Raw genomic sequence first — 22,136 nt, forward strand, 5'->3', positions numbered from 1 at the left:
TTTAAGTGCTTAATTGTTTCAAGTTATGTAATATATTTGAGTTGTAGTCGAGATGTCAGAATGCATAAGAAGACATAACAGTAAAACACTGCCTGAAGGAGTTTGACCCTAACCTCTCCAACAGTTTCCTCTCCGTCTAGCTCTTCAGTTGACAGTCTGACATATTAGGGGTGAGCTGAATGTGAGAGAATGAAAACGGTGACTATATTTTGTGGAGTGGTAAATAACAAATAACTTGTGATTGATACTGTGTCAGCTGCTGTCATATATGTTGCCCTGACATGTAATGGCAAGCTGTACCAATAGACTATAAGGATTCTGGAAAATCAATGAAATCAGAAGCTGCAGAATAGACATAGAGTAAAAACTTTAATTATTTCATTCAAACATGCAATTACAGCATAGAATTAGCAATATTAGAGATCAGCATGACTGAAAAAAATGACCTGCTGCATCTGGAATTATAACAATAAGACACCACAGTGGGTGACGTGTGACATTCACATGGGCCTGTCAATATGTTACTGTCATCCTGCATTAGAGCAGGTGCAAGTGAAATCATTGAAGTGATAACAACTCACTTGAGATGAAGCCTTGCCTTCATTCTTTTTCATATGTATGTCTTCTTATACATATATATATTTTACTGAGTGGCCACAGATCAGAGTTCGAGTGAGATTTCAGATCCAGTTTGGCGTCCTTATTCCAACAGAACCGTCCTGCAGCTGAGGCTCGTGTGGTGAGGGAGCTGTGAAGTGCACTGGTGGGTTGGCGACACAGTGTGCAGCCCTCTGAACCATTGTTCTTGTGTTTATTCATCTACAAAGTGGCTGAAGACGAACAAATCTGAAAAATCTCTGATCCGAGTCATGAGCCCGATACCTTTTCTGGAGGCACCGAGGAGTAGGTTTGGTTTGTGGACTGGGTTCTTTGTCGGCCTCCCTTCGCCTATGGCTTTTGTAGTCTTAATGCAGCACACCCTTTTCATTCCTAACCTGTTAATCATCAGCCATGTTTAAAAATCTGTCTGATAATCCACTCTCCAGTTAAATTGGCGAACGTGACGTCGATGGTAGGAAATATCTTTGTATGTTACAGGCAGCTTGGTGACATACTCCCATGTGACTCGCCCAGTCTGTTCTTAATTAAGCTGAACTGTGTTATTATAAAGAACAGTCTCCTGTTCTAAGTTCCACAAGAAAATGACTTGAGTATCATATTTCTGCAGCACAGGGTCATACATGAAGTCATGCACAGTTTCTGTACCGAGTCACATTTTTCCTTTAGGCATCAGGGGAAACATTTAAATTCAACATGTTCATCTGTAAATATGATGAATCTAAAATAAGCCTGAATTTTGAATGTCAATTGGTCATTTTAATAACCTGCTTATTGAGTTGCATCTTCACATCCTTCGCTTCGCAGCAATATGCTGCAGAGAAGCATGGTAATGCACCCGGTAAAAAAGCATAAATAACAAAATAAAAGCATTACTTCTGGTCCTTGAGTGCAGTGCCAACCTCTTTCAGAATGTTTTACCCTGATGGGTATTAGCCCGCGACCTTCTGCTGCGTTCAGAAAAATCTGCTTTCTCAAACTGCTTTCTCCAAATGCAGTTACACAACATAAACATGAATATACATTATGCTGGAGTTGTTTCTATTTTATCCCTTTTTGTTAATGTCCTGTTCATGTTTAATTAGAGGGGCATAATGAAGTGAAGTCACAGCGCGCCCCTCCTCTGGAGTGATTGCAGAGGGGGCGGAGGAGGAATCTTAACTTATTTTCACTTCGTTTTCACCTCCTCACATTTCTTCATTTCACATGGGCTGGAAGCGCCTGCAGCGTTCTCTTTCCCTTCTCCAGAGCAAAGTGAATGTGACTTTTCTAAGGGGGTCACAGGATGCCTGGAGGCCTGTGGGTGTTACTGGACTGTTGCCTGCTCTCAGCTTCACTGAGGGGCTTGTCATAGATTTCATCTCCACAGAAATGAGCCGGGGGGCCCTGGCCAGGAGCACAAGCAGCCTACGTTATGAAGGGCCCATGCTGATTATTTCCCTCTGACATCGCATCCTGAGCTTTCCGCATTAATCCCAGACAAAGGCAGCCCTTCAGTGCTGTGCCAGAGCTCAAATTAGGAGCCAGATAATGGCCTTGTTGAGATCCTGCTCTGTTCACCGAGAGGCAGAGCTCCTGTTGAAATCCTCTTCTTCAATATTCCTTCCCTCCTGCTTGTTCTTTTCCTCATCAGACCACCTTTTCACCATGTTTTGGACTGTGACGGAATTCAGGTGACACAATTTCGCTCCTTTCCCCACAACCCAACCCCCCGCCCTATTCACCCACCTTTAATTTGATGGTGGCTCGACTGGGTTTGGGCCTGTGCCTGGATGTGGATCGCCACGGGCTGTGAAACTGATAGCCAGTCAAGACTGGAGTGTCTGTCTCCAGCCTGATCTAGTCTGCAGGAGGGAACAAAGGGGGCCTTACAGGGCTCCGCAGGGTGGATTAGTTCCAAGGAGCCAATGGCTGGGGCTGCTGGCTGGCTGGCTGGAAGAAGGCCTGCTGTGGCCCCAGCGGTGGGTCACTGCACAGGCAGGGGCCGCACAAGGCACACACATCGCGAATGCCCCCTCCAGCTCAGTAGTCCCCGTCCTACAGCGCTAACCCTCCAATCAGCACAACCAGGCTTTTGAAGTTCAGCACAAAAGTCAAGGGTGAGCTGCCTTGAAGAAGGTGGAGGGATGAAGCGCAGTGACAAAGGGCAGCTGAAGGAGAATGGAAATGTGGTGAAGGCTGCGAAGCCCCCAAAACATTAGCTCAAAGATCACTGGACACTATAATGATTAATGACGCCTGATTAAAAAAGTGTTGAGTTATTGAAAAATTATATTTGAATTCCAACTGTATGTTTGTCATGTTAGGCACCAATCATAAAACAAATCATACACCTCTATGGAAAATTAAATGTCCATCGCTGCTAGGAAATGATTTTTCTTTAAAGGGACAGTACAATACACGTGTTTCCATTTACCTGTAGTGCTATTCATCCATCTTGATTGTTTCAGTGTGAGTTGCCAAGTTCTGGAGATGTCTACCTTTTCCGATGTTGCCGTTACCTAGCTTAGTTAGCTTAGATAGCTAGCGTCTCGTCCACGAGTAGATTCATGCTTAATGCTGTGCGGTGATACAATTGTTGGATGTAGTTTGGTAGAGAGAAAATAGATCCTACAAGAAACTGCTCACAAGAATTGCCTGTGGATTATCTTGAGTAACTGTGTCATGATATCTGGACAGAGACATCGCTGTTGAGTTTATTAAATGTATTGTTTGCCATTTAGTTCTATTATATTGAAGAGACGGCAGACATGTCTTCAGCTAATATCTCCAAAACTAAGCAACTCACGCCAAAACAATTTAGGTGGATAAATAGCACTACAGGGAAATAAATAACATTTTATTTTTGATTGTGGGTTGAACTCATCTGCACAGCACTGCTGCTACTGAACAGCATGTGAGGTGCTAACAGTTTATGCATTAGCAGACTGCATACCATGTTCCAGCTCTTTGCTCCTCTATGGCCACATCAGTATTTGTATATTGTTCAGAGAAGATATAAAAATGGATTTTTAGCTCATTGAATTGTGGATAGAGGAGAGGAGAGTCTGTCAAACAGAGCTTTATTCACAATGATTATTCCATCACACCCTCTATATTCTGTCCCTTCACACACTTCACATTATTTGAACACTTTACTGTTTCATTTCCCCCTCATTGATTTTTGTGTGCTGTGATCTCCTCTCTTCCCATTTGGTGCATCTTGACTAAAGTGCGTGCCGTCTGTTTTGCTAGCTCGTGAAATAACAGATAGAGGCTCCTCGGTACATCTGGGGTTAGCATTAAAGGTTCTGCGATGTAAAAATGTGCCTCGACGCACCATGTCCTGCAGTGTTAAACACAATCAGCGCTTTGAAACATCCTTGACACATTTACGAGCTCGTAGTTATCATCCTGCCACTGAGGCCATTTATCACATCAAAGGAAGAGCTTTGTTTGTTGACGTAAAAAGCGACAATAGCAGCTAAATTGCCTCGGTTTGTACAGCCACGCTGCCTGCCTCGTATCTGTCTCGACCAGGCGCAATGCAAGGGGACAAAGGTAGGCGTGCGATTTAATAGTGAGCACAGTCTATTTTTCCATTTGAATTCATTTCACCTTCTTTCTTTGAGGCTGTAGATCAGAAAGAAGGAGTGAGGCAATAGAGTGAGAGGCATGGGGAGAGAGGGGGAAAAAGCACAAGGAAAACTGATGCCCTTTCCTCCAGCTAAATTAACAGGAATCACGTGGAAAACAATCTGAGTCTCCAATGAAGGAGGGAGGGAGGGAGGGGGGGGGGGGGGACCATTAAAATTAGCCCCGAGCTATGGACTGCACCCAATATCACTAAAGCTGCACTCACTACAGATGTGGAGGCTGGCTTACAGGCAAACTATGCTCTGTTCTATAGCTACAATTAAAATCAACCTCGCTGCCAAAAAATAGGAGGGGGAAAGAGGGGGTAGAAAGGCAGACATGGAACATCAAAGACAGATTGAAATGTGTAGTCAGTAATAAGAGTGGTCTCCAAGCCCTGAGGTTCTCCACGGTCCCCTTGTTAATGAGAAATTTTGACCTCTGGTTTGTAAGTTAAACTTGTAATCTCGGTTAATGAAGTAAATCAATCCCAACTCGGGAGTGTTCAGTGTCTCTCCCTTTGCCTTCTCCCCCGCCAACCTCCCCTCTGTCCTCCTCTCTTGTGCTTGCTTTCTTTCTTCTCCTTCTCCTCCTCCTCCTCCTCCTGCGTCGCTCCCAGAGTGCCGCCTGGGAGTAAAACGGCCAGGTCTTCAACCAGACAAACAGGAAACTCGCAGAGCACGACGGTTCCGGAGCTGGAGGGGGGGGCGTTAGGACTCAGAGGACTAGGACCAACCAGGCTGTTTGGTTAAGGAGGAGAAAGGCCAAGTGAATGCTAGCAGAAGGGACAGCGTGGTGGAAACCACTCGCTCCTCCTCCCCCGTCTCTTCTTCCTTCTGCATCTTTTTTGCCTCTCTCTGTTGGGGATAGTATTTGGCTGAAATGTCATGCCTGCTTGTTGATCCAGTAAGAGAAGTGCGACTATACAGTACTCACAACAGCCCCCGCATATTTTTTACTACCACAACACCCGTCCTCCTCTCCAACGTACAGTGTGCAAGGACGGCGAACTTGACCTTTCTGTTGTAAGCTTTCTTTACACATGTGAAGCTTCAGTTTTGCTCTTAAACATATGGAGACCTCTCTTAAATCCGCCGGGTGCATTGACATTAACCCCCACCGATTAGCCATTGTATTTGTTTATTTATTTCTCCATTTAAATAATGCGGGGTGGGATCTGAAGTAGAATGCAATGACTTTAGCGTGACTTATATCAAGCTGTAATGAAGCATAAGGATTCCCATGTGGGCTCTCCTTCTCTACATACTACATAAATATGATTAAAGAGGGCACGGAGAGGCCGCTATTGGTTTCATAATGTCAAGAAGATTGTAATATTAGTTTGACTCTACATCTCTGGGCAATTCTGTACTTCCAGCGAGGACACAAAGGAGACAGAGTTGAGTCTTCAGAATGGTTACAGGGGCTCCTTGGCCGGATGCCATGCGTTCTTAGAGCTTTAACACAGTGCACTTTGCCAACTTTCCCTTCCCCTGCACAATACGGAGCACAGTGGTACCCACCAGTGGTTATTGCGATGTGGACTGTGGGTTAAAGCGTTTAAAATACAGCCATATCATTAGCATGAAAAGATAAATACATTTTGTTTTTCTTCACCCACTCCCATGTACAGTAGTTCTGTATTTAAATGCCCCAAAATATGAAACACACATGTCCTAATTAGAACTACATTAGACATAAAATACATGAAAATGATGCAGTGACAGTTGAACACAACAATTACATTACATCAAAGTTACATTTTACATATTACATTAGACATAACATACATAACAGATATCGTAATTTACTGTCAAGTGAGAAAATGTCTGTCAAGGACACACTAGGAACATGGTTGCACTCGAGGGAAAGTCATCGGACAACCAACGGCATAAAGGGTTCATCCTTTGGGGACCATGAATGTCTGTATAACACATCATAGCAGTCCATCCAGTAGTTGGTGAGATATTTCAGTCTGGACCAACGTGTTGGACCAAACTACTGACCAACTGACAATGAAAAGCACATTTTGTAATAAATAAACATTGTTCTCTCCATCTTAAATATTGTAGTTTTCTGTACACGCAACACATTTCCATGTTGTTTACCTTTTTAATGAATATCTTCATGGACACGATGGAAAACTTACAGGCTTCTCTGAACGGCTCGTTCCACTGTCTCTGTTGTTTTTAACCAGTCTGTATTGGACTTTTTGTTTCTCCACTATAAAGCAGATGCGAGGCATAAAAAAAATGATATTACTTGCTGTCTGCACATGAGTTGAAATATGTATAGAATGAGAGAGCAGCGGAGCTACTGTAGCAGACATTATTGTCTGTTGGGTCTAGATTATATGGTGACTGTCAACTTGACTCAGCATCACCGGCTAAAATGTCTTCACTTCATGGAAATGGCCTCCAAGATCAGTGACACACTCTTACAACGACATGTTCCACCACCTGGTTCATTCAGGTTACATATTTTAGCTAGCTGAACTCAAAGAAGCATGTTACACATAGCAAAGGTATATAAATCAGGCCATAAAAGAAAGCATATAATTCACTGATTCTATAAAGTTGGACACAATATCTATGATACATGATACATAAGTGGGTATTGATTAGAGCTGCAACAATTAATCGACTGTTAAATTAATTGACAACTATTTTGATTATCTATGAATCAGCCTGAGTAACTAAAATTCTCCGATTGCAGCCTCTTGAATGTGACTATTTTCTGCTTTCGTTACTCCTCTATGACAGTAAACTGGATATCTTTGGGTTGTGGACAAAACAAGACATTTGAGGACGTCGTCTGACGCTTTGGGAAACTCTGATCAACATTTTTCACCATTTTCTGACATTAAATAGACCTAAACTATTCGATCAATCGAGAAAATAACCAACAGATTGGTCAACGATGAAAATAATCGTTAGTTGCAGCCCTGATGTTGATGCGTGCAACTAATTGTGTTGCATCTAACCTCAAGACAGAAAACAGTACACACCCACACGCAAGCCTAAAAACACAACTGCTTAGAATCATTTTTCGATAAAACTTTTCATGAAATACTTTGTGTGTTTTTGAGGCTCTTTGTAGGTGATTTCATGTAGAGAGCTGAATGGGATTTATACTGTGTTCAGTAAGGAACACTGGAAGCCACTTCTGGCTCTGTCTTATAATTTAATCACTCTGGTCTTACACATAATCTGATGCAAACTCTGTTTAAATCATGTGAGAGCGTCACACTACCTCCCGTCCACTCAGAACTCCCTCCTAAAAGATTATATTTGTGTTGTGCTGTCCAAAGGTAGGTTTAATGCCTTGGATGGCCTTGCGGTCCACACAGTGGTCTGGGGTTTCAACCTTCGAGCATAAGACTGCTCTGCCTATTTGAGAATATAAATGTAGTGTTAACAGTAAATGTAGGGAATTATTTTAAACGCAGCTGGTTTGCGATGCTTCATTTTTTGAGAATTTCCTAAATCAACCTTATATTTTGAAATCCACATAAATGTACATGTTAGTGTTAACACTGTAATCTCCCTATTTAGATAAGAACGTCCTATATATCCATATTCATGGCAAAGACATGATCCCCCCTCATTTCTGCCTTTAAAACTTTGCCCAGAAATAATGGTTAAATATACAGTTTTGACAACAAAGTTGAGCCCCAGGCACTTAAAAGATACCCATCTTAAAGAAATTAATTACCTCCCTTGTTAATCTTGATATAATTAAATTTCTGAAGAATGAAATTTGCTTTTTTTTTCCCCTCTCCGCCTCGCTGCTATGGAGGCGAGCCGATAATGGCTGGCTCTCTAGCTAGCCTGCTGGCCAGGGACATGGGGACAGCCTAACATCCTGGGCCCCATGCTGTGCTATACCGCACTGTGCAAACCCACTCTCCTCGTCCCACGCCTTCACCACTCATAGGGATCGGCAGAGAAAACGCCTCGATCACTGCTTGTGTTTCTTCCATCCTGGAGGAGATGGAAACTCTGGGCCCTCCAAGTTCTGAACATGTGATAATGTTTTCGAACAACTTGAGAGTTTTAGCGCGCGGGCGCTGCTAATGAAGTTGTCAACACTGAGCCTCTGAAACTTACATGGTGGAGCCCTGGAGAGCCCAGAGAGTTCTCGCTGTTATAGTTCACTTAAGAAAGTCCTGTGTCTTTGTGTGACTTACTGTCGTTTTTTTATAGGACCTCCTGCGATGCTGTTAGATTTAACCCTGATTGCTTTGTGCACAACAACACCGTGGCATTACCAGGGAGCAGTGCATTTTCTTGTCGCTGTGTATTTAAGTTTGTTTTCCTCCAACTATAAGTTTTATGTCAGCTCCATTGTCAGCTGTCAAGGTTTGAGCCTGGGGAAAGAAGGGAGAAAATGCTGGAAAAGATCTTTCATTAGGTTGCTGGTAGGAGGGGGGCAGCAGGAGAACGGCAAGGAGGGCGGAGGAGAGGCGGTAATATGTATGGAGTAGGCAAAACGCTACAACTAGATGGCAGAAATGCCAACATAGAGAGTAGTTTGAGTTTGCAGGATCTGATTCAGGACTTTTTTCATTGTGGACGTGTACATTATGCGTCCTGTAGCTGTTTAAAGCTCAATATGAAATAATGGAGCACCATCTGCATCATAGCTCGTTTGCAGACGTTTGCATTTCTGCCAAAAAAAAAAAAAAAAGGATTTCAACCCAAAGATTATTCGATTAATTGAGAAGTCAGTCGAAAAATACTTTGTCACCAACTATTTTGATTATCGAATAGTCATTTCGGTAATTTTTCAAGCAAAAATGTCAAAAATGTGAGAATTTGCTGCTTTTATTTGTAACTGTTGACTGTTGATGGACAGTAGAAGCATTTGAAGACGTCGCTTGTAATGAATATTTTCCCCAATTGTTTATAGACATAACGATTGATTAATTAATCATAAAATCCTTAATGAAAATAATCTACAGGAAAGGTAAAACATGTTATGTTTAAGTCATACAAAGTGTGATTGCTATACTAAATGACTGCAATGCAACAGACAACTATAGTGAACATTTGAACTATCTGTGAAATGATTCATTGTGTTTATCAGAAATATATAACCGCTTCACATACGCTGGCGATGGATGATGAGTTAATCGTACGGCAGGAATGTTAATTGCAAATTTATATTTGTTTTGATGATTGAGGTTAAATTCAAATAATTAATAGTGAGTGTATTGTTGACTGTTCAGCAGCTGGTGATAAATAAGTCCTTGACTTGATCATTCCCAACCCTTAAAACCTACTGCCGTTAACCGGCCCCTTTATACCGCTCGAAGCTTTTTACTGCAGGGTCCAGAAGCAGCCTTTTTTTTCTCTCCGTCTCCCGCTAGGAGAGGCCCTGTTTTGGCTTCCAGTTACACTCGAGCCACCCCCTCATAACCTGGACCCAACCACCAGCTCCTTTACTCACACAAAGACGAGACATGTAAATGATTTGCTTAAATAATACAGTTTCTTATTTCTCCTTTCAGTCCGAGGACCATTCATCTCCTTGTTTTGTGCTAAAATATTGTTGTGATACTTTGTCCTCTATTTTGTCTTTTAACCGAAAAACAGAACGTCTAAAATTAGCTTCAGAAAATGGTTGAAAGAGAACAAACAAGGCGATCCATTAGTGAGGATGGGTTATTGGCTGACTTGCCTCTTCTCATGGCGGCCCATTAAAAGTGGTAATGTCTGCCTGCAGCAGTGCCTGGGGAAGAAGAAGGAGGCCATGGAAGGCATATTTCACATGCATCAGACACTGGAATTAAATAGACCAATGTTCCCTAAAAAGACTGAAGTACATCTCTTTCTGATGTGCGTCCCGGGCAAAAATTCATTGATCTTAGAATGTCCCTTGGCAATTATAAAATATTAAATCCAAGTCGCACTTTTCGGCTCGGCTTAATTTTTTTTTTCCTCGCTTTCCACTGCTTTCCATTTGACCAATTTAGAAAAAAAAAAAAAAAAAGTTAGAAATGGATGGCCATGAAAAAAAAAAAAAGCACTGATAATAAAGACTGTGCCCACTTTTTAGATGTCTTTTGTTATGTTTCTGTATTGTTTTTGTGGAACATCTCAGATCATTAAATGGAAACGAGGTCCCAGCAAAGCAGAGAAAGCGCCTGAAACATGTCTTGTTACAGCATCGGGGGCAGTGTAAAGGCAGGACCTTAAATGACTGGGATTGAAGCACACAAGAGGGGAGAAAATCTGTATGATATCTTTATTCCTGACGCACAAGGTCTTCTGAGCCACTGATGGCTGTTTCAGCACTCTGGGGATGACAAATATTTGTCAGCTGCTTTCCATTAGGTCTGTGGCCCCGGTGCTCGCCTCCCTGGCCCCTTTATGTCCCTCAGAGATTACAGAGGGGTCTACAGTTAATTGCCCGAATCATTAAATTTAACATATATCTCAATAAATATAATCAGCCAGCTGTTTGACAAGGTACACAGTTCATTAAGTCCCCTTGCTTGTTTGTCGTTTCCCTAATTAAGATTTAGAATCGATCATTGAGTGTGTAATGTACAGTGTAGCTCGGCTTGCACGGGGAGTCTCTCTGCTCAGACCAAAAGGAATGGCATCCGCTCGCTAAAGCTTTACCATTTAGCACACTGACTGCAATGGGAATTAGACATCCTGTGCTAATTAGGGAGGCCAATTAACTGTGAAATTCAGCCGTTTTTGACAAATAATCTCAGCAGAATTCAGACATCACCATGCACATGAATGTAAGCGCTGAATGGAGAGAGGATAAAGGCTATTGGCTCCGGCGCTGTTTTTTAGACGTTTGCTCGTGTGGCTGAAAATGTTGTGTTGCTTCCAGCAGTGTGTTGTTCGTGTCTGTTAGCGTGGAGTCGAACATAATGCCTCCCCAAGTTTTCCTGAATGGGCCCACACATGTCCACTAGGGTTAGGGTTATGTATATTTAGTACAATTAAACAATATGCTTTGCTTTGATGTGACTTCTGTTCTGTGCGCTAAACCATTACACGGATAATAGAGGAAATAACTGTCTCTGAAATACAGCAGTGTAGTCCGAGAGAGAAAAAACACACTGCTGCTCTTTTGGAGTGGGGTGTCACCAGGTCTGACTCTGATCCGGCCTCGAAGCAGCACAACAACAATGTTGCGGATGGCCATGTTTGGCAGCACTTGACCTCTATTCGCTTTTTCCCGAAACAAAGAGTCGGCATCACCAGAGAACCTCAATGTTTCTGTGTCTCTCATTCCCGTCTTGATTCATGATCACATGTATTTTTTAGATTGCATAAATTATGTATTTGTTGGACTAATGAACGCCCTCCACTGATAGAACTTCGGGAGAGTTGTGAATCGCTGGATATGGCCTCCGTCACCCGCATCAGCGTTCTGATTGCGGGTTATGGCAGTTCAGAGCCAGTGGATGTGGTTTGGCTGAAAAAAGAGCACAAAAAGCCTGGCCTTTTTGGAGCGATCTTTATATACACACACACACAACAAGGTCCAGAGAGCCACAAAATGTAAACACACCTCCCGGGCCAGCCTGTGTCACTACACACCGCTGCTTTGTTGTGTGTTTGTGTACTGAGATGTGTGCAGTTATGCGTGTGTGTGGTCTGACTCGTTGACAACTATAAAACAGGCCCCCGCTGTCTTTATTACCTGTCCGACCTATCCCAACTGCTTTGTTCCTGCGACACAGGGAAAACACATTTACCCGTGCTTGCGTTGGCGCTCTCTGTTCACTCGGAGTGTAATGGAAAAGCCCGCCATTACACTATGGAAGGCAATGGCCGTGGGTGTACGCTGAAGCTGTTTGGATACGAGGCAGCGCCGGAGGTGTGTTTGCTGGGCGCCGATGGGCAACTCCTGCAGCCGCCCGCCTCAGGTGCAGGAAGAATTGACTACTTCCTTTTACAAGATGTGTAATTATTATGGCAGACAAGGGTGTGGATTTAAACCGAGTCAATATGTAGATAAGCGTTATATACACACACACATGCACACACAGCTGCTTGGGAAAATGATGCTGTTGTATGCAGCATAATAAAGCGGGTTTGCCAAAATGCTGCGCAGGTAGGAAGGAAGCCTTGTGGGCCTGTGGAAGAGGAACCTGATGGGAGGAATGAGGCCTCCAGGAAAGTGCCAAGAAAATGTAATGAGGAACTCCTTAACTGAGTCCAAATTCTGTGATGCTGCCTGCCATTATTACCCCCCGAGCCACCATGATTACTAACTGACAGTGTATTATATCATTTTTATTTTGACAGTTTAGTGCCAAATGTACCACACAGTGGAGTCAGTACACTTCTACGTCTATCTCATGCTGATCAGCAGAACTGCTGGTAGTAGTAGAGAAAGTAGTATGTTTATTACCTCCGCCAAGAATGTCTTCATACATGTCTGTTGGTTACCTGGTTGTTTGGTTGGTTGATTGGTTGGTTGGTGGTTAATATTAAAGTTGAATGCCCAAAATGGTAAAGGAAATATTTATTTCGGAGTAGATTTGAAACTCTGTGAGCCTCTCAGCTTGAAGAACAATGTCACTGGGGGTCACAAATGTTCACAGACGCACTCTACAAAATAAAAAAAAATCCTCCCAGTAAAGTTTCGGTTCGTCTTTCTGGGCCATCTATATAAAACATGAAACTCTACTCTTTCCCCAGTAGAGCCTGGATTTTAATCAGACCTGCTCTTCAGACAGCCCTTTTTCCTGCCTCTCATACTTAGCAGGCGTCACATCAGGTGCATGGGGACCAGTGACAGCGGCGCTGGAACGGAGCCTGTGATGGCTAAATGATGTCAAAAATGGCCCCATTTATGTCAATTTGAGATCAAGGACCATTTCATAGTGTGAACCTCCGCCGTAAATGTGCTTTCTAATCTCTTCCATCTGCATATCCGCTGTGGCCCCCTCGGTGCGTTCCTTTTCTTGTAAGTGAAATGTCTCTCTGCTCATATGAGGATTTAAGTGAAGACTGACAGCTCGGCATACAGCACATGTCTGCGGAGCGGCGGGACCCATCGCGACGCCTTTTGGTCTCTCATCTCATTCTCAAGTCAGAGTGCGTTAGTGCTCCGGTTCTGTGTTATTCAGTGCTATTTTGCTAGCCTACTCTTTTTCCCCTAATTAGGCCATTTGCAGGATGCGTTCCCCCCCTTAGTGTGGTCATTTGTGTTCGATAGCACTCTGAACTGATAGGCTTTTGTTAACCGGTTGTTCCTATTTAGAACGTTTCGCAAAAAGACATCAAAGGGTCGGACCACAAGCCTCATTTGGCAACTTCTCCGAGCTATCCATCGGCTGCAAAACACCCCGGTGCCTTGATTATTAACTCAGTCACCACCCTCTCATTCAACTTGAATTAAAAATTTACAACCAGCAGAAATGACAGCGCCACACCATTGAAAGTAAAGTCTGCAAAACCAACAAGGGCTCATTAGTGAATAGTTCTGAAGACAAGCATTCTGACTTGAGACTCATTACACTTCTCCTATTTTAACTCTAATTGGGTTCATTTTATATATGAAACGCTTTGAATATTTAATGTTGGAAAAGTTCCACTTCTGATACTTTATGTAGCCAAAGATACTTGGCCTGCCTTAATTGTCCAGGTTATCAGGCGAGCTGTTAGCGATTTCTCAGCTACTTCTGCTCCCTCTATAGAAAACAGCAGAGAGGAGAAGACACTGAACACATCAGCTTGGTGGATCGTTCATCAGACAAATAAAGCTTATTTCTAAATCACAACAAATGCAACAAAATCATCATCTGGATTCACGTTATATCATCTGCTGTACTGTAGTTTGTAGGCTTTTTGACTTTTTTACTAATTAAATAGATAGTAATAACCAATGTGTGAATATATTCCTATCCTATATGTTTTTTTTCCCCAACTTAAGCGACAAAGACCCAGTTAATAAAGCTTTTGTACTATTTAACAGGTTGTTCAGCTAGCCAGGCTCAGAGCATTTTAATTAAATAGATTCAAAACAATGTTATGGTTTCTTCATCTGGTTGCCTTCACACAATCTTTTGTTTTCTCTCAGGTTGAGAAGAAAGAGAGAGTGGGGGGGCTGGGTGAAGCCAAGATTGTGTTTCCAGGCAGGAAAGTTTGAAGTTTCTTTGTTTGGGAGCGAGGTTCCGGGTGCAGCACACTGTTTAGCTTGGTGACCCTGTGACTGTCTTCTGAGGAATTGTATGAGCAGCCCTGCAGAATTGTGCTCCAGGGTCAGCTTTCATCTTAGCAGTAACCTGTGGACTTTGAAACTCAGGGCGATGGAATTGCAGCTTTGTCAGTACAATACTAATTAGAAAATTCCTGACCTCGAGCAAGATGTTTTAATTATGTGTTGTGTCAACGAGTTTGCAGATTTAATCCACCGTTGATACACACTCAAGTGTGCAAACTGTGTCGCACATTGTACTAGATCAAGTGGAAATGGTGAAGGGGCTTTTTTTTTTTTTGCTCCATCTTCCTCTGCCCCATATAACCTTACGCCTTTTTCCTGCACCATGTTTGTTAAGAGCCATCACATGCTTAAGTAGCCAAATTAGACGTGGAGTTAATGTGTTAGCTCGTGAAAAAGCTGGTCTGATTTGCCTTGGTTTGTGGGAGGCTGAACAATGTGACAGTATTGTGCTGGGTGTGAGCTCTCTGTTGCAGTGAGTCAGTGTGAGGGAAGGCAGGAAGGGGTTAAACAGAAATTGAGCGGGGATGCTGGGGGCAGCAGTGCTGCAGAACATAGCAGTGTTCGTGCGAAGGCAAGTCATTTCCCGAAACACTGCAGACACATGGCCTGCGGCGCTCTAAAACCTTTGGAGACCAAAATGGCTTGCAGGAGTTAGAAGTAATAAGGTGTTTTTTTGCCTTCTTTCTCCTTGACTGAAATTCTGCACGGTTGCTATGCATTGCCATGGAGCTGTGTAGCTGTTTTTATGGTTTATGTGGGTATTAAGATGCTCTGCAACTGGCCATTTTTGAGATTTGTTGTTCTTTAGCTGTGAAGCAAATGGAAGTTGTTTGTTTTGAAAGTAATTCCCTCATTTTTTTTTTGCCATGATCAGAATGCTAGACTTCACTTTTATCCCTTTGTGTTTTCCCCCGTTTTTCTTTCAGCTGTACACAAAATGACAAATTAACAAAAGCACGTATGAGACGAGAAAAAACAGATACAGCAAATGTGTTTCACTCTGAAAAAAAAAAAAAGGCACAGTGACAATGGCTGCCTCTTATTCAGGCTTTTCACAGAGAAGCAACCTGTGATAGGAACAAAGGCCGCCTGTGTCGGTGCATGAACATAAAGCTGTGGTATTAGTCCATCCTGACCTCTCTTATTATCAGCGGGCTGATCCAAAAACTCTTTTCATCCTCTCCCCTGGTTCTGTTAATCTTGGCTGCCTTGTCTGCTTCAAAGAGAGGCTCCAGCATATAATCTGGGTATGTACATCTGTGAATTATTATTCTAATTCTTTATACGTTTATTAGAGCTGAATAAACTCCACATCAAATACATCACTCGGGCAATGTCAGAAAGCCCGGGGCAAATCAGCCGACATCTGTTAACTCTTTCAAAATGGCCTCATCCAGCATGTCTGTGGGCGTAGAGGAGCGAGAAAAAGGAGAGGCGAGAGAGGGAGAGAGAAAGTCTCTGTTGCTGATTAATGGCGGCCGTAGGAGAGGCGTTTCAGGCCGAGTGTGGAGATGAAGCGGGGCTGCACTCCCACGGCTGGGCTCCACACTGTAAACACTGCGAAGGGACGAGGCAGCGTTCCCCAGCTGAAATGCGGCGTGGAGGAGAACATGTGGGAAAGCTTTGCTTCCTGGCACGTCGTCAGTCAACCAGGCAGTCAGTCAGTCCTTCAGTTGGTAAATTAGTCAGCCAGTCAGTGAGTCAGTCAGGCCCTCGTCCAGTCTGCCAAACAGAGTTGGTCCGTCAGTCAGCCAGCATGTAAGCCTGTTTGTCAGTCACATTCTCCTGATGACGGGACACCCTGTACGAGAACCTAAAGGTTCTACTATCCAGTTGCGCTTAGAAAAGACACCCAGACCACCAAGTCATGGTTGGCTACCTGCCGCAGTGGCCAGCATGACACACAAAACTCATCAATATTTGACTCGTGGCTGCTGTTAATTTCCACCCTGGCTTCAACTTTTCAAAAACACCACCTGGTTCAGCTTTTGCCTCGCTTCTTTGTTTAGCTTGTCAACAGTCTGTCTCTGTTGTGCTATATATGTCCTCTTTGCCTGGAGCGTAGACATCAGAGTTTAAACGGATTTTTCTGCATCAAAGTAATAACAACAAAAGAATAATGTTGCATCATGAACACAGCTTATCTATTTCTCTACCAACAAGGGGCTGGTCTTTATCCTTTAACGTGAATGCTGAGCAGTGTTGTTCCACCAGCTTTAGTTAACACACTATGTTAGCCGGGTTGTCGTACAGTACAGTACAGTACATACAGTACACACATAGTCCATGTGTGTGTGTGTGTGTGTGTGTGTGTGTTCGCTTACCGTGCAGTCTGCAACTTCTGCTATGAGGACTGGAGTGCTGAGGCAGCAGGTTTGGCCGGCGCAGGGCCGAGCAGCTCTGTGTGCCTGGCAAAGTGGGCCATTAACCCACCGCCCTAAGGTGTGACCGGGGCCAAATCCAATATTGGCTCCGGCATCAAGGCACAGGTGCCACTCAGGGTTCAAAGCCACATATCAGCAAGAACCCACTACTGCTCCTGTCCCCCCCATCCCCCCCTTCTCAGACAATAAAGGACTGAATGTAAATTCCTCAAGACACCTACAAGCATCGCTGCTGCCACTGCACAATCGGAGAGTCAAAAGCAGAGAGAGGGAGAAAGAGTTAGAGAGAATGGGCTAAAAACATACATTATTAATCAAAAGTACATTTAGCAAAAAATGGGAATTAATCTGAGTCCTTTCTGAGTTTGAAATGGCCGGTCACTGGAGGTCTGAGGACATGAAAGTGTGACCTGCTGACTCTGCTTTTACTTGATTTTATCTGCACCTCTGAGTGTCACAGATGTGTTAAACGATGAATGAGGCGTCCAATAACACATAACAGCACGTAGAGGTTTAAATTGTGATTATACAAAGAGAAGTTCTTATGTTCTGGAGCCTTTCTTTATACTTTTAACACCATTTCTTTTTTGTAATCATTCACTACATCTGAAATCACATATCATCCACCACATGCCCAATATATCCTTTCGATAGCGTCAGGTCACTACGCTAAGAGCCACCTTGCCGGCTGGAGATGTATAACCTAGTAACCCATGACAACGACAAATTAAATATTAAAGAATGGATTACTCCTGGCAAATTAAACATTTTACTTATACTTACTGAAGCGCCACTGACTTTACTCTAGAGTTGCTTTGGTGACTGTTCGCCATTGTCTGTTATGTTATCACGTCTGCATTGCATTGTGGAATATGCCTCTTTCCTTGGAAACAGTATGCGCTATCAGTTTCATTTTAAGGTTTCGGGCATTTACTAAATATCTCACGTAGTACAACCTAACAAATAGCATGTTAGAATGGCATTTCGGATGCAGCCAATGTTTATAGGAGCATCATGAAACCTACAGTTCTGTCTGAGGACACAACGCTAAAAATGGGCCTCAAATGTGTATTAATCCACGAGTGAAAATAGTCCCAAATGAACACGCTTTGACTCCTGTTTGAGTCGCTTTTGCTCAAAACTTGACAACTATAGATAGCAGTCTTATCCTTTTTGTTAATATTAGTTGTGAATAACCTCTCAAAATTTTACATAATACGTAAGTAACCTTATTATAGTTGATTATATGAAGACTACATATTCTTGAAACATGGTTGGAGCATTCGTAAATCTTAAATTCAATTTTTGTACACAAGGAATTTGTTTTAAATTTCAGTAGGTTATTTGCCTGATTCTCGTGCCAGAATGGGCATTTTTTCCCCCTTTTTTCTGTCTTACATTCTCTCTTATTGTTTCCACACACTGCACTCCATTATACTAATTCCTGCTACACAGGCACACTCAGGCTTTCTGCTCTCGTGTGCAGGAACATGTGTGTGTGTGAGTGTGGGGGGGAAACCATAGAAGGGTGAAATGGTGTAAAATAATGTGTCTGGCCCATTGGCACGTCGTCATGTATGTCAAAACAATGTGGCTCAAGACCAGAGCCAGCAAGGAGGTCTTATTACAGACAACCTCTCCTCTCCTCTCCTCTCCTCTCCTCTCCTCTCCTCTCCTCTCCTCTCCTCTCCTCTCCTCTCCTCAGGTTTTATCCACTGCTCTGTCTCGTTCTCTCTGTTTTTCCCTCTGTCCCTCGCTCCAAACAAGTCAAATGTCTGAAGAGATGTATCGAAGTATCCCTGCGCGCTCTGTACGATGGATATGTCATATGACATAATGCCTTCGAGCGCCCATCACAGATAAAATGACAGATGCTGTTTTTTGCCTCATGGATCTTTCTTGGCCAAGCTGATTTTGAGACTTTCAGCTTTTGCTCTCCCCCTCTCTGTCTGTGCCTCTTCCTCTCCTGCTTTTTCTTTTTCTTCTCACTTTTTCTTTTCATCCAGCGTGACCTTACAAAGCCTGCCATTTTGTTTTTCATTCAATTTCAGACACAATTACTGCGTAATTGCTAGCGACAGGGAAAGCGTGGTTGTTGATGTCTCGCTTTCCTTTTTAACTGACACTCAGCCATCTGCTTTGTTTAGTGTTAGTGTTTACCCCTCCCATCCGCACTGCCTCCACCACAACATGATTTCCTGCGTGTACTGGCGAGCGGGATCAGTCTCCATAGATACCGCCGACAACATACCGGTGTTTTGGTTGCTGGCACGTGGAGGGCATATAAAGACGGAGGGAAGAGGAGAGGCTGCGATGAGTGAAGTCCTGGACCAGCTCTGACCTTTCTGCCTGTATTCGGATCACTTCAGGCTCCCCCCCGTCCCTGAAGGGAATGAGGCATTCTCAGAGCTGTGGCACACAACCTAAGCAGCGTTGTCTGGCTATAGTCGCTCTCCACCATCAACCGCTGCGGCTCCGACACCACCCCAGCACTGCCTGTGGCTACTACTGCCCATCCATCCAGGTAGATGGATGGCTAAGATTGGTAAAATCTGTGGCCCTGTCGCCGGGCTCACCTGTGAGTGGCAGTAATTGGCATGGCAGTAGGCAGGCCCGTCTTTCACATGTGGTCAGCCATGATTGACCTGATTAGGGCCGGGGTTGCTCCTCAAAGGGAGGGGTCTGGTGTAGCCTCTGGGAAATTGCTGTACCCACTTCACCTCAACCCGCGGCCCTCTCAGCCGGTCATTACCGACCAATCGACCAGGCCAGATTGTGATGATGATGATGATCCAGGCGGGGTAACTAACATCAGCTCAGGCCAGTCTCCACATGTTCACAACAGACGACATGGACTGGAATCATTCAGTTGAAATACTTTTTTTTCTGTTAACCATCGATGCCAGTAGCATCTTTTAGTTTAGTTACTACGCACAACAACGGCTGCAGCGGACATCGGAAATAGTCAAAAACCCGTGAAGTGTCGTCAGTTTGAAGAGTTAGTCAGTTTCACCTCCATGATTAAGGCAACAGGAATAAGTAAATCATTTCTGTTCACTTTTGAAAAGTTTTCTTTGCATTTCTTCAGAGCTCTGGCTGGACTTCAGCTGATCATCATGCAGCTGTAGCTCTGAGCAACTGGAGTTCCACCTGTCAGAAATTAGTATACAGCGCTTTAATTTCTTTATTTATTAATTCCACACATGCACATCTTCTCCATAACTTCCTGCATAGCATGATTAAGTGTTGATGTAATTTTAGGGTTGGCCTAAAAAATAATACAGCAGTATTAATATCACATCATATATATCTTGATATTTTTAAATCCCCTCAAAAGCACTTCATAAATGCCAGGACTGGGCGACAAAATCATGTATCACAATATTTTTGACCAAATACCTTGATATCGATATCGCGACAATATTATAGGAATGATTATTGGCACTTTCACAAAATATTAACATTGAGATTTTAGTAAAGTAACCATCAGTGATGTGAATAATAATGGCTAAGTGCGTCAAGGCAAGTCAGAACAGTCTGGAAATGACATCAATATGAAAACACTCATGCCACATCAAAATATTATGGTATCCAAAATCTAAAACAATATCTAGTGTCACATCACTATAATGATATAATATAATATGTATGTAATATCTTGCCCAGACCTAGGTAATGTGTTTTAAAACATAAAATCAACTCTGGAATCACAGTTGTGATGTTGGGATGTGCGCAGTACAGGTGCAAAAATGTAATAACTATTTTGAAAATCAATTGATCCATTTGAGTAATTTTTTAAAAGAAGAAAAGGTAAAAATTCTCTGTTTCCAGCTTCTTACATCTGAATGTTTTTCTGGTTTCAGCACTCCTCTGTGAGAGTTAACTGAATATCATTGGGTTGCGAACAAAACAAGACATTTGAGGACATGATCCTGGGATTCGGGGAAACAGTGATCAACATTTTATTTATTTTTTTAGCAGAGACAGTAGATGTGGTTGAGATAAGTTGGTGTTAAAGTGGCCTGGTTTACCCTCACTCATCATCCAGCATCCAGAGGTCAGAGAGTGTACTGAGGGAAATTTGAGACAAAGCACCGTATTACAGTGTGCACAAAGACAAAGTATGAGGGGGCGGGTGCTGGAGGGACTTTGGTTTGGTTCTTGTAAATTCATACTCATCATATGTTTGCAATTAAGGGCCTGTCTGTACTGTGTGTTTACAGAGCGGTGCAATCAATGTAATTGTGAGAGGGTGTTCCTGACTGAAATGTCTGTCTTATTTCTCCCTGCCTGGGTTCAAGTGGGCACTTGCTGGATTTCTTTTCCCAGTGTTTCTCATTTCCAAATGTAAATGCATCCCTTGATTTGTATCAGCCTCTGTATACACTCCCTGTTTTTTTTTTTTTTTATCTTTCTCATTTTTCCTGGATCAAATACAAAAAACAAGGGCTCCGTTTCAGAGTGAGACGTCAGCTCAGATCTATGTCAGCAGCGTTGATCATTAAGAGGGAAAGTCTGTTCATATCCAGAGCGATGTAAAGAGTCATAGAGCACACAAGTAAAAAAATGATGGTTTCCCTCGCCGTCGGAGCAGGTCGCCGGTGTTTTTCTCAACTTGTGTTCATCTAGTCGAAGAAAAAAAAATCTCCGCTGCACCTGAAGATCTGGACGTTGTTAGCGAATCTTTTTGATCTCATTCGTGCTCTGCAAGAGGGATTATTTTTGTTAATTGGAGGTGTATACATGCTCACATGCTCAGAGCCCACAACATTCCTTACTATTGATACTGTCAATGTGTTCGCCATTCAGCAGCGATTACTTCATTTATGGGACACGGAAAACAAACCGTTACTATGTTTCACCATGGAAACTGTCCTTTAGACTGAGCCACACACATCATTTGCTTCACTAAAGACAAAGTGACGACACTTTTTTCCTTGAAGAGAAATGAAAAACACACATCTATAAAAAGGAGAAAGTCACTTGATGTTTCTCACAAAGAGATCATTTCATTTTCAGCTCACCTAAAAACTCATGTGCACATAAAGCTCGAGACATAAAGGCCCCTACTTATAAAGTCTTTACAGTCAAGGGATTGGAGTGTAGTGGGATCCTTGTGTTTCTGAAGGTCACAATCAGAAGCTGCTGTTTATTAAAATAAATGGAATAGTTCGTCCTAGTTTCAGGATTCAGACATTACGCAGAAAAAGCTACGTCATCATCTCCATGTCTGGACGAGTTTTGGAACTGGACTGAAACAAACAGCTCTGTGAGGACAAAATGCTTTAGCCAAATGCGAACTGTAGCATGCTAAAT

The 22,136-nt window shown here is 43.0% G+C and overlaps 1 protein-coding gene across 1 annotated transcript in view; it reads left to right on the forward strand.

Annotated features, from left to right (window-relative positions):
• LOC140994217 (transcription initiation factor TFIID subunit 4-like) overlaps positions 1-22,136 on the forward strand; it is an 88,572-nt gene that overhangs the window by 63,433 nt on the left and 3,003 nt on the right. The gene's annotated exons all lie outside the window — the stretch shown is intronic.

The sequence above is a fragment of the Pagrus major genome, chromosome 4, assembly GCF_040436345.1.
Source record: "Pagrus major chromosome 4, Pma_NU_1.0".
Classification (NCBI taxonomy): Eukaryota; Metazoa; Chordata; class Actinopteri; order Spariformes; family Sparidae; genus Pagrus; species Pagrus major.